The sequence below is a fragment of the Phyllobates terribilis genome, unplaced genomic scaffold (genome assembly GCF_046119375.1).
Source record: "Phyllobates terribilis strain yellow unplaced genomic scaffold, ASM4611937v1 Scaffold_5__5_contigs__length_657084704, whole genome shotgun sequence".
NCBI classification, from domain to species: domain Eukaryota; kingdom Metazoa; phylum Chordata; class Amphibia; order Anura; family Dendrobatidae; genus Phyllobates; species Phyllobates terribilis.
In genome coordinates, this window is record NW_027362765.1 from 273,136,719 (window position 1) to 273,149,517 (window position 12,799).

Sequence of the window (12,799 nt, forward strand, 5' to 3'; positions counted from 1 at the left end):
ATGTATATACATTACATAGGATACACTGGGGCCGATGTATATACATTACAGAGAATACACTGGGGCCGATTTATATACATTACATAGAACACACTGGGGCCGATGTATATACATTACATAGAACACACTGGGGCCGATGTATATACATTACATAGGATACACTGGGGCTGATGTATATACATTACATAGGATACACTGGGGCTGATGTATATACATTACATAGGATACACTGGGGCTGATGTATATACATTACATAGTATACACTGGGGCTGATGTATATACATTACATAGGATACACTGGGGCCGATTTACATACATTACATAGGATACACTGGGGCCGATGTATATACATTACATAGGATACACTGGGGCCGATGTATATACATTACATAGAACACACTGGGGCTGATGTATATACAATACAGAGAATACACTGGGGCCGATGTACATACATTACATAGAACACGCTGGGGCCGATGTATATACATAACATAGGATACACTGGGGCCGATGTATATACATTACATAGAACACACTGGGGCCGATGTATATACATTACATAGGATACACTGGGGCCGATGTATATACATTACATAGAACACACTGGGGCTGATGTATATACAATACAGAGAATACACTGGGGCCCATGTATATACATTACATAGAACACGCTGGGGCCGATGTATATACATAACATAGGATACACTGGGGCCGATGTATATACATTACATAGAACACACTGGGGCCGATGTATATACATTACATAGGATACACTGGGGCTGATGTATATACAATACAGAGAATACACTGGGGCCGATGTATATACATTACATAGAACACACTGGGTCCGATATATATACATTACATAAAATACACTGGGGCCGATGTATATACATTACATAGGATACACTGGGGCTGATGTATATACATTACATAGGATACACTGGGGCCGATTTAAATACATTGCAGAGAATACACTGGGGTCGATGTATATACATTACATATAATACACTGCGGCCGATGTATATACATTACATAGGATACAGTGGGGTCGATGTATATACATTACATAGGATACACTGGGGCCGATGTATATAAATTACATAGAACACTCTGGGGCTGATGTATATACATTACATATGATACACTGGGGCCGGTGTATATACATTATAATGATACACTGGGGCCGATGTATATACATTATATAGGATACACTGGGGCCGATGTATATACATTACATAGAACACACTGGTGCCGATGTATATACATTACGTAGGATACACTGGGGCCGATGTATATACATTACATAGAACACACTGGGGCCGATGTATATACATTACATACAACACACTGGGGCCGATGTATATACATTACATAGAATACACTGGGGCCGATGTATATACATAACATAGAACACACTGGGGCCGATGTATATACATTACATAGGATACACTGGGGCCGATGTATATACATTACAGAGAATACACTGGGGCCGATGTATATACATTACATAGAACACACTGGGGCCGATGTGTATACATTACATAGAATACACTGGGGCCGATGTATATACATTACATAGGATACACTGGGGCCGATTTACATACATTACATAGAACACACTGGGGCCGATGTATATACATTACATAGAACACACTGGGGCCGATGTACAGTACAGACCAAAAGTTTGGACACACCTTCTCATTTAAAGATTTTTCTGTATTTTCATGACTATAAAAATTGTATATTCACACTGAAGGCATCAAAACTATTAATTAACACATGTGGAATTATATACTTAACAAAAAAGTGTGAAACAACTGAAAATATGTCTTATATTCTAGGTTCTTCAAAGTAGCGACCTTTTGCTTTGATGACTGCTTTGCACACTCTTGGCATTCTCTTGATGAGCTTCAAGTGGTAGTCACCGGAAATGGTTTTCACTTCACAGGTGTACCCTGTCAGGTTTAATAAGTGGGATTTCTTGCCTTATAAATGTGGTTGGGACCATCAGTTGTGTTGTGCAGAAGTCTGGATACACAGCTGATAGTCCTACTGAATAGACTGTTAGAATTTGTATTATGGCAAGAAAAAAGCAGCTAAGAAAACAAAAACGAGTGGCCATCATTACTTTAAGAAGTGAAGGTCAGTCAGTGCAAAAAATTGGGAAAACTTAGAAAGTGTCCCTAAGTGCAGTTGCAAAAACCATCAAGCGCTACAAAGAAACTGGCTCACATGAGGACCGCCCCAGGAAAGGAAGACCAAGAGTCACCTCTGCTTCTGAGAATAAGTTTATCCGAGTCACCAGCCTCAGAAATTGCAGGTTAACAGCAGCTCAGATTAGAGACCAGGTCAATGCCACACAGAGTTCTAGCAGCAGACACATCTCTACAACAACTGTTAAGAGGAGACTTTGTGCAGCAGGCCTTCATAGTAAAATAGCTGCTAGGAAACCACTGCTAAGGACAGGCAACAAGCAGAAGAGACTTGTTTGGGCTAAAGAACACAAGGAATGGACATTAGACCAGTGGAAATCTGTGCTTTGGTCTTATGAGTCCAAATTTGAGATCTTTGGTTCCAACCACCGTGTATTTGTGCAACGCAGAAAAAGTGAACGGATGGACTCTACATGCCTGGTTCCCACAGTGAAGCATGGAGGAGGAGGTGTGATGGTGTGAGGGTGCTTTGCTGGTGACACTGTTGGGGATTTATTCAAAATTGAAGGCATACTGAACCAGCATGGCTACCACAGCATCTTGCAGCGGCATGCTATTCCATCCGGTTTGCGTTTAGTTGGACCATCATTTATTTTTCAACAGGACAATGACCCCAAACACACCTCCAGGCTGTGTAAGGGCTATTTGACCAAGAAGGTGAGTGATGAGGTGCTACGCCAGGTGACCTAGCCTCCACAGTCACCAGACCTGAACCCAATCAAGATGGTTTGGGGTGAGCTGGACCGCAGTGTGAAGGCAAAAGGGCCAACAAGTGCTAAGCATCTCTGGAAACTCCTTCAAGATTGTTGGAAGATCATTTCCGGTGACTACCTCTTGAAGCTCATAAAGAGAATGCCAAGAGTGTGCAAAGCAGTCATCAAAGCAAAAGGTGGCTACTTTGAAGAACCTAGAATATAAGACATATTTTTGTTAAGTATATAATTCCACATGTGTTAATTCATAGTTTTGATGCCTTCAGTGTGAATGCACAATTTTCAAAGTCATGAAAATACAGAAAAATCTTTAAATGAGAAGGTGTGTCCAAACTTTTGGTCTGTACTGTATATACATTACATAGGATACACTGGAGCCGATGTATATACATTACATAGGATACACTGGGGCTGATGTATATACATTACATAGGATACACTGGGGCCGATGTATATACATTACATAGGATACACTGGGGCCGATTTACATACATTACATAGGATACACTGGGGCCGATGTATATACATTACATAGGATACACTGGGGCCGATGTATATACATTACATAGAACACACTGGGGCTGATGTATATACAATACAGAGAATACACTGGGGCCGATGTATATACATTACATAGAACACACTGGGGCCGATGTATATACATTACATAGAATACACTGGGGCCGATGTATATACATTACAGAGAATACACTGGGGCTGATGTATATACATTACATAGGATACACTGGGGCTGATGTACATACATTACATAGGATACACTGGGGCTGATGTATATACATTACATAGGATACACTGGGGCCGATTTACATACATTACAGAGAATACACTGGGGCCGATGTATATACATTACATGGGTTACACTGGGGCCAATGTATATACATTACAGAGAATACACTGGGGCCGATGTATATACATTACATAGGATACACTGGGTCCGATGTATATACATTACATAGAACACACTGGGGCCGATTTACATACATTGCAGAGAATACACTGGGGCCGATGTATATACATTACATAGGATACACATGGGCCGATGTGTATACATTACATATAATACACTGCGGCCGATGTATATACATTACATAGGATACAGTGGGGTCGATGTATATACATTACATAGGATACACTGGGGCCGATGTATATAAATTACATAGAACACTCTGGGGCCGATGTATATACATTACGTAGGATACACTGGGGCCGATGTATATACATTACGTAGGATACTCTGGGGCCGATGTATATACATTACATAGAATACACTGGGGCCGATGTATATACATTACATATAACACACTGGGGCCGATGTATATACATTACATAGGATACACTGGGGCTGATGTATATACATTACATAGGATACCATGGGGCTGATGTATATACATCATATAGGATACCATGGGGCTGATGTATATACATTACATAGAACACACTGGGGCCGATGTATATACATTACGTAGGATACACTGGGGCTGATGTATATACATTACATAGGATACTATGGGGCTGATGTATATACATCATATAGGATACCATGGGGCTGATGTATATACATTAAATAGGATGCCATGGGGCTGATGTATACACATCATATAGTATACCATGGGGCTGATGTATATACATTACATAGCATACCATGAGGCTGATGTATATACATCATATAGGATACCATGGGGCTGATGTATATACATTACATAGGATACGCTAGGGCCAATGTATATACATTACATAGAATACGCTAGTGCCAATGTATATACATCATATAGGTTACACTGGGGCCAATGTACATACATAATATAGGATATTCTAGGGCCCATGTATATACATCATATAGGATACCATGGGACTGATGGATATACATCATATAGGATACCATGGGGCTGATGTATATACATTACATAGGATACCATGGCGCTGATGTATATACTGTACATCATATAGGATACCATGGGGCTGATGTATATACATCATATAGGATACCATGGGGCTGATGTATATACATTACATAGGATACCATGGCGCTAATGTACATACATAATATAGGATACTATGGGGCTGATGTATATACGTTACATAGGATACCGTGGCGCTGATGTATATACATCATATGGTATACCATGGGGCTGATGTACAGTATATACATCATATAGCATACCATGGCTCTGATGTTTATACATCATACATGATACCATGGCGCTGATGTATATACATTACATAGGATACCATGGGGCTGATGTACATACATCATATAGGATATCATGGGGCTGATGTATATACCTCATATGGGATACCATGACGCTGATGTATATACATCATATAGGATACCATGGGGCTGATGTATATACATTACATAGGATACCATGGGGCTGGTGTATATACATTACATAGGATACCATGGGGCTGATGTATACACATCATATAGGATACCATGGGACTGATGTATATACATTACATAGGATACCATGACTCTGATGTATATACATAATATAGGATACCATGGGGCTGATGTATATACATCATATAGGATACCATGGGGCTGATGTATATACATCATATAGGATACCATGGGGCTGATGTACAGTATATACATCATATAGGATACCATGGCGCTGATGTAAATACATAATATAGGAGACAATGGGGCTGATGCATATACATTGCATAGAATACCGTGGCGCTGATGTATATACATCATATAGGATACCATGGGGCTGATGTATATACATCATATAGGATACCATGGGGCTGATGTATATACATCATATAGGATACCATGGGGCTGATGTAAATACATCATATAGGATACCATGGAGCTGATGTATATACATCATACAGGATACCATGGGACTGATGTATATAAATCATATAGGATACCATGGGACTGATGTATATACATCATACAGGATACCATGGGACTGATGTATATAAATCAAATAGGATACCATGAGACTGATGTATATACATCATATAGGATACCATGGGACTGATGTATATACATCATATAGGATAACATGGGGCTGATGTATATACATCATACAGGATACCATGGGACTGATGTATATAAATCAAATAGGATACCATGAGACTGATGTATATACATCATATAGGATACCATGGGACTGATGTATATACATCATATAGGATACCATGGAGCTGATGTATATACATCATACAGGATACCATGGGACTGATGTATATAAATCAAATAGGATACCATGAGACTGATGTATATACATCATATAGGATACCATGGGGCTAATGTATATACATCATATAGGATACCATGGGGCTGATGTATATACATCATATAGGATACCATGAGACTGATGTATATACATCATATAGGATACCATGGGACTGATGTATATACATCATATAGGATAACATGGGGCTGATGTATATACATAATATAGGATACCATGATGCTGATGTATATACATCATATAGGATACCATGGGGCCGATGTATATACATTACATAGGATACACTGGGGCTGATGTATATACATTACATAGGATACACTGGGGCCGATGTTTATACATTACATAGGATACACTGGGGCCGATGTATATACATTACATAGGATACACTGGGGCCGATGTACATACATTACATAGAATACACTGGGGCCGATGTATATACATTACATAGGATACACTGGGGCCGATGTATATACATTACATAGGATACACTGGGGCCGATGTATATACATTACATAGGATACACTGGGGCCGATGTATATACATTACATAGGATACACTGGGGCCGATGTATATACATTACATAGTATACACTGGGGCCGATGTATATACATTACATAGGATACACTGGGACCGATGTATATACATTACATAGGATACACTGGGACCGATGTATATACATTACATAGTATACCATGGGGTTGATGTATATACATTACATAGAATACACTGGGGCCGATGTATATACATTACATAGAACACACTGGGGCCGATGTATATACATTACATAGGATACACTGGGGCTGATGTATATACATTACATAGAACACACTGGGGCCGATGTATATACATTACATAGAACACACTGGGGCCGATGTATATACATTACATAGTATACACTGGGGCCGATGTATATACATTACAGAGAATACACTGGGGCCGATGTATATACATTACATAGGATACACTGGGGCCGATGTATATACATTACATAGGATACACTGGGGCCGATGTATATACATTACATAGGATACACTGGGACCGATGTATATACATTACATAGAATACACTGGGGCCGATGTATATACATTACATAGAACACACTGGGACCGATGTATATACATAACATAGAACACACTGGGGCCGATGTTTATACATAACATAGAACACACTGGGGCTGATGTATATACATTACATAGGATACACTGGGGCTGATGTATATACATTACATAGGATACACTGGGGCCGATGTATATACATTACATAGGATACACTGGGACCGATGTATATACATTACATAGAACACACTGGGACTGATGTATATACATTACATAGAACACACTGGGGCTGATGTATATACATTACATAGAACACACTGGGGCCGATGTATATACATTACATAGGATACACTGGGGCTGATGTATATACATTACATAGGATACACTGGGGCCGATGTATATACATTACATAGGATACACTGGGGCCGATGTATATACATTACATAGGATACACTGGGACCGATGTATATACATTACATAGAACACACTGGGGCTGATGTATATACATTACATAGAACACACTGGGGCCGATGTATATACATTACATAGAACACACTGGGGCCGATGTATATACCTTACATAGAACACACTGGGGCCGATGTATATACATTACATAGGATACACTGGGGCCGATGTATATACATTACATAGTATACACTGGGGCCGATGTATATACATTACATAGGATACACTGGGGCCGATGTATATACATCATATAGGATACACTGGGACCGATGTACATACATTACATAGGATACACTGGGACCGATGTACATACATTACATAGGATACACTGGGGCCGATGTATATACATTACACAAAACACACTGGGGCCGATGTATATACATTACATAGAACACACTGGGGCCCTTGTATATAACTTACATAGAACACACTGGGGCCGATGTATATACATTACATAGGATACACTGAGACCGATGTACATACATTACATAGAACACACTGGGGCCGATGTATATACAGTACAGACCAAAAGTTTGGACACACCTTCTCATTTAAAGATTTTTCTGTATTTAAATGACTATGAAAATTGTACATTCACACTGAAGGCATCAAAACTATGAATTAACACATGTGGTATTATACACTTAACAAAAAAAGAGTGAAACAACTTAAAATATGTCTTCTATTCTAGGTTCTTCAAATACCACCTTTTGCTTTGATGACTGCTTTCCACACTCCTGGCAATCTCTTGATGAGCTCCAAGAGGTAGTCACCGGAAATGGTCTTCCAACAATCTTGAAGGAGTTTCCAGAGATGCTTTGCACTTGTTGGCCCTTTTGCCTTCACTCTGCGGTCCAGCTCACCCCAAACCATCTCGATTGGGTTCAGGTCTGTTGACTGTGGCAGCCAGGTCATCTGGCGTAGCACCCCATCACTCTCCTTCTTGGTTAAATAGCCTGTTGAAAAATAAATGATGGTCCAACTAAACGCAAACCGGATGGAATAGCTTGCAGCTGCAAGATGCTGTGGTAGCCATGCTGGTTCAGTATGCCTTCAATTTTGAATAATTCCCCAACAGTGTCACCAGCAAAGCACCCCCACACCATCACACCTGCTCCTTTATGCTTCACGGTGGAAACCAGCCATGTAGAGTCCATCCGTTCACCTTTCCTGCGTCGCACAAAGACACGGTGGTTGAAACCAAAGATCTCAAATTTGGACTCATCAGACCAAAGCACAGATTTCCACTGGTCTAATGTCCATTCCTTGTGTTCTTTAGCCCAAACAAGTCTCTTCTGCTTGTTGCCTGTCCTTAGCAGTGGTTTCCTAGCAGCTATTTTACCATGAAGGCCTGCTGCACAAAGTCTCCTCTTAACAGTTGTTGTAGAGATGTGTCTGCTGCTAGAACTCTGTGTGGCATTGACCTGGTCTCTAATCTGAGCTGCTGTTAACCTGCGATTTCTGAGGCTGGTGACTCGGATAAATTTATCCTCAGAAGCATAGGTGACTCTTGGTCTTCCTTTCCTGGGGCGGTCCTCATGTGAGCCAGTTTCTTTGTAGCGCTTGATGGTTTTTGCAACTGCACTTGGGGACACTTTCAAAGTTTTCCCAATTTTTTGCACTGACTGACCTTCATTTCTTAAAGTAATGATGGCCACTCGTTTTTCTTTACTTAGATGCATTTTTCTTGCCATAATACAAATTCTAACAGTCTATTCAGTAGGACTATCAGCTGTGTATCCACTTGACTTCTGCACAACACAACTGATGGTCCCAGCCCTATTTATAAGGCAAGAAATCCCATTTATTAAACCTGACAGGGCACACCTGTGAAGTGAAAACCATTTCCGGTGACTACCTCTTGAAGCTCATCAAGAGAATACCAAGAGTGTGCAAAGCAGTCATCAAAGCAATCGGTGGCTACTTTGAAGAACAGAATCTAAGACATATTTTCAGTTGTTTCACACTTTTTTGTTAAGTATATAATTCCACATGTGTTATTTCATAGTTTTGATGCCTTCAGTGTGAATGTACAATTTTCATAGGCATGAAAATACAGAAAAAATTTTAAATGAGAAGGTGTGTCCAAACTTTTGGTCTGTACTGTACATAACATAGAATACACTGGGGCCGATGCATATACATTACATAGGATACACTGGGGCTGATGCATATACATTACATAGGATACACTGGGGCCGATGTATATACATTACATAGAACACACTGGGGCCGATGTATATACATTACATAGGATACACTGGGGCCGATGTATATACATTACATAGGATACACTGGGGCCTATGTATATACATTACATAGGATACACTGGGGCCGATGTATATACATTACATAGGATACAGTGGGGTCGATGTATATACATTATATAGGACACACTGGGGATGATGTATATACATTACATAGGATACACTGGGGCCGATGTATATACATTACATAGGATACACTGGGGCCGATGTATATACATTACATAGAACACACTGGGGCCGATGTACATACATTACATAGAACACACTGGGGCCGATGTATATACATTACGTAGAACACACTGGGTCCGATGTATATACATTACATAGGATACACTGGGGCTGATGTATATACATTACATAGAACACACTGGGGCCGATGTACATACATTACGTAGAACACACTGGGTCCGATGTATATACATTACATAGAACACACTGGGGCCGATGTATATACATTACATAGAACACACTGGGGCCGATGTATATACATTACATAGGATACACTAGCACCGATGTATATACCTTACATAGAATACACTGGGGCCGATGTATATACCTTACAGAGAACACACTGGGGCCTATGTATATACATTACATAGGATACACTGGGGCCGATGTATATACATTACATAGAACACACTGGGGCCGATGTATATACCTTACAGAGAACACACTGGGGCCGATGTATATACATTACATAGGATACACTGGGGCCGATGTATATACATTACATAGAACACACTGGGGCCGATGTATATACATTACATAGAATACACTGGGGCCGATGTATATACATTACATAGGATACACTGGGGCTGATGTATATACATTACATAGAACACACTGGGGCCGATGTACATACATTACGTAGAACACACTGGGTCCGATGTATATACATTACATAGAACACACTGGGGCCGATGTATATACATTACATAGAACACACTGGGGCCGATGTATATACATTACATAGGATACACTAGCACCGATGTATATACCTTACATAGAATACACTGGGGCCGATGTATATACCTTACAGAGAACACACTGGGGCCTATGTATATACATTACATAGGATACACTGGGGCCGATGTATATACATTACATAGAACACACTGGGGCCGATGTATATACCTTACAGAGAACACACTGGGGCCGATGTATATACATTACATAGGATACACTGGGGCCGATGTATATACATTACATAGAACACACTGGGGCCGATGTATATACATTACATAGAACACACTGGGGCCGATGTATATACCTTACAGAGAACACACTGGGGCCGATGTATATACATTACATAGGATACACTGGGGCCGATGTATATACATTACATAGAACACACTGGGGCCGATGTATATATATTACATAGAACACACTGGGGCCGATGTATATACCTTACAGAGAACACACTGGGGCCGATGTATATACATTACATAGAACCCACTGGGGCCGATGTATATACATTACATAGAACCCACTGGGGCCGATGTATACACATTACATAGAACACACTGGGGCCGATGTATATACATTACATAGGATACACTGGGGCCGATGTATATACATTACATAGGATACACTGGGGCCGGTGTATATACATTACATAGGATACACTGGGGCCGATGTATATACATTACATAGAACACACTGGGGCCGATGTATATACATTACATAGAACACACTGGGGCCGATGTATATACATTACATAGAATACACTGGGGCTGATGTATATACATTACAGAGAATACACTGGGGCCAATGTATATACATTACATAGGATACACTGGGACCGATGTATATACATTACATAGGATACACTGGGGCCGATGTATATACATTACATAGAATACACTGGGGCTGATGTATATACATTACAGAGAATACACTGGGGCCAATGTATATACATTACATAGGATACACTGGGGCTGATGTATATACATTACACAGAATACACTGGGGCCGATGTATATACATTACATAGAACACACTGGGGCCGATGTATATACATTACATAGCATACACTGGGGCTGATGTATATACATTACATAGGATACACAGGGGCTGATGTATATACATTACATAGGATACACCAGGACCGATGTATATACATTACATAGGATACACTGGGGCCGATGTATATACATTACATAGAACACACTGGGGCCGATGTATATACATTACATAGAACACACTGGGGCCGATGTATATACATTACATAGGATACACTGGGGCCGATGTATATACATTACATAGGATACACTGGGGCCGATGTATATACATTACTTAGAACACGCTGGGGCTGATGTATATACATTACATAGGATACACTGGGGCCGATGTATATACAGTACATAGGATACACTGGGGCCGATGTATATACATTACATAGGATACACTGGGGCTGATGTATATACATTACATAGGATACACTGGGTCCGATGTATATACATTACATAGAACACACTGGGGCCGATGTATATACATTACATAGGATACACTGGGGCCGATGTATATACATTATATAGGATACCATGGGGCTGTTGTATATACATTACATAGGATTCACTGGGGCCGATGTATATACATTACATAGGATACACTGGGGCCGATGTTTGTACATAACATAGAACACACTGGGCCGATGTATATACATTACATAGGATACACTGGGGCCGATGTTTATACATTACATAGGATACACTGGGGCCGATGTATATACATTACATAGGATACACTGGGACCGATGTATATACATTACATAGGATACACTGGGACCGATGTATATACATTACATAGGATATACTGGGACCGATGTATATACATTACATAGAACACACTGGG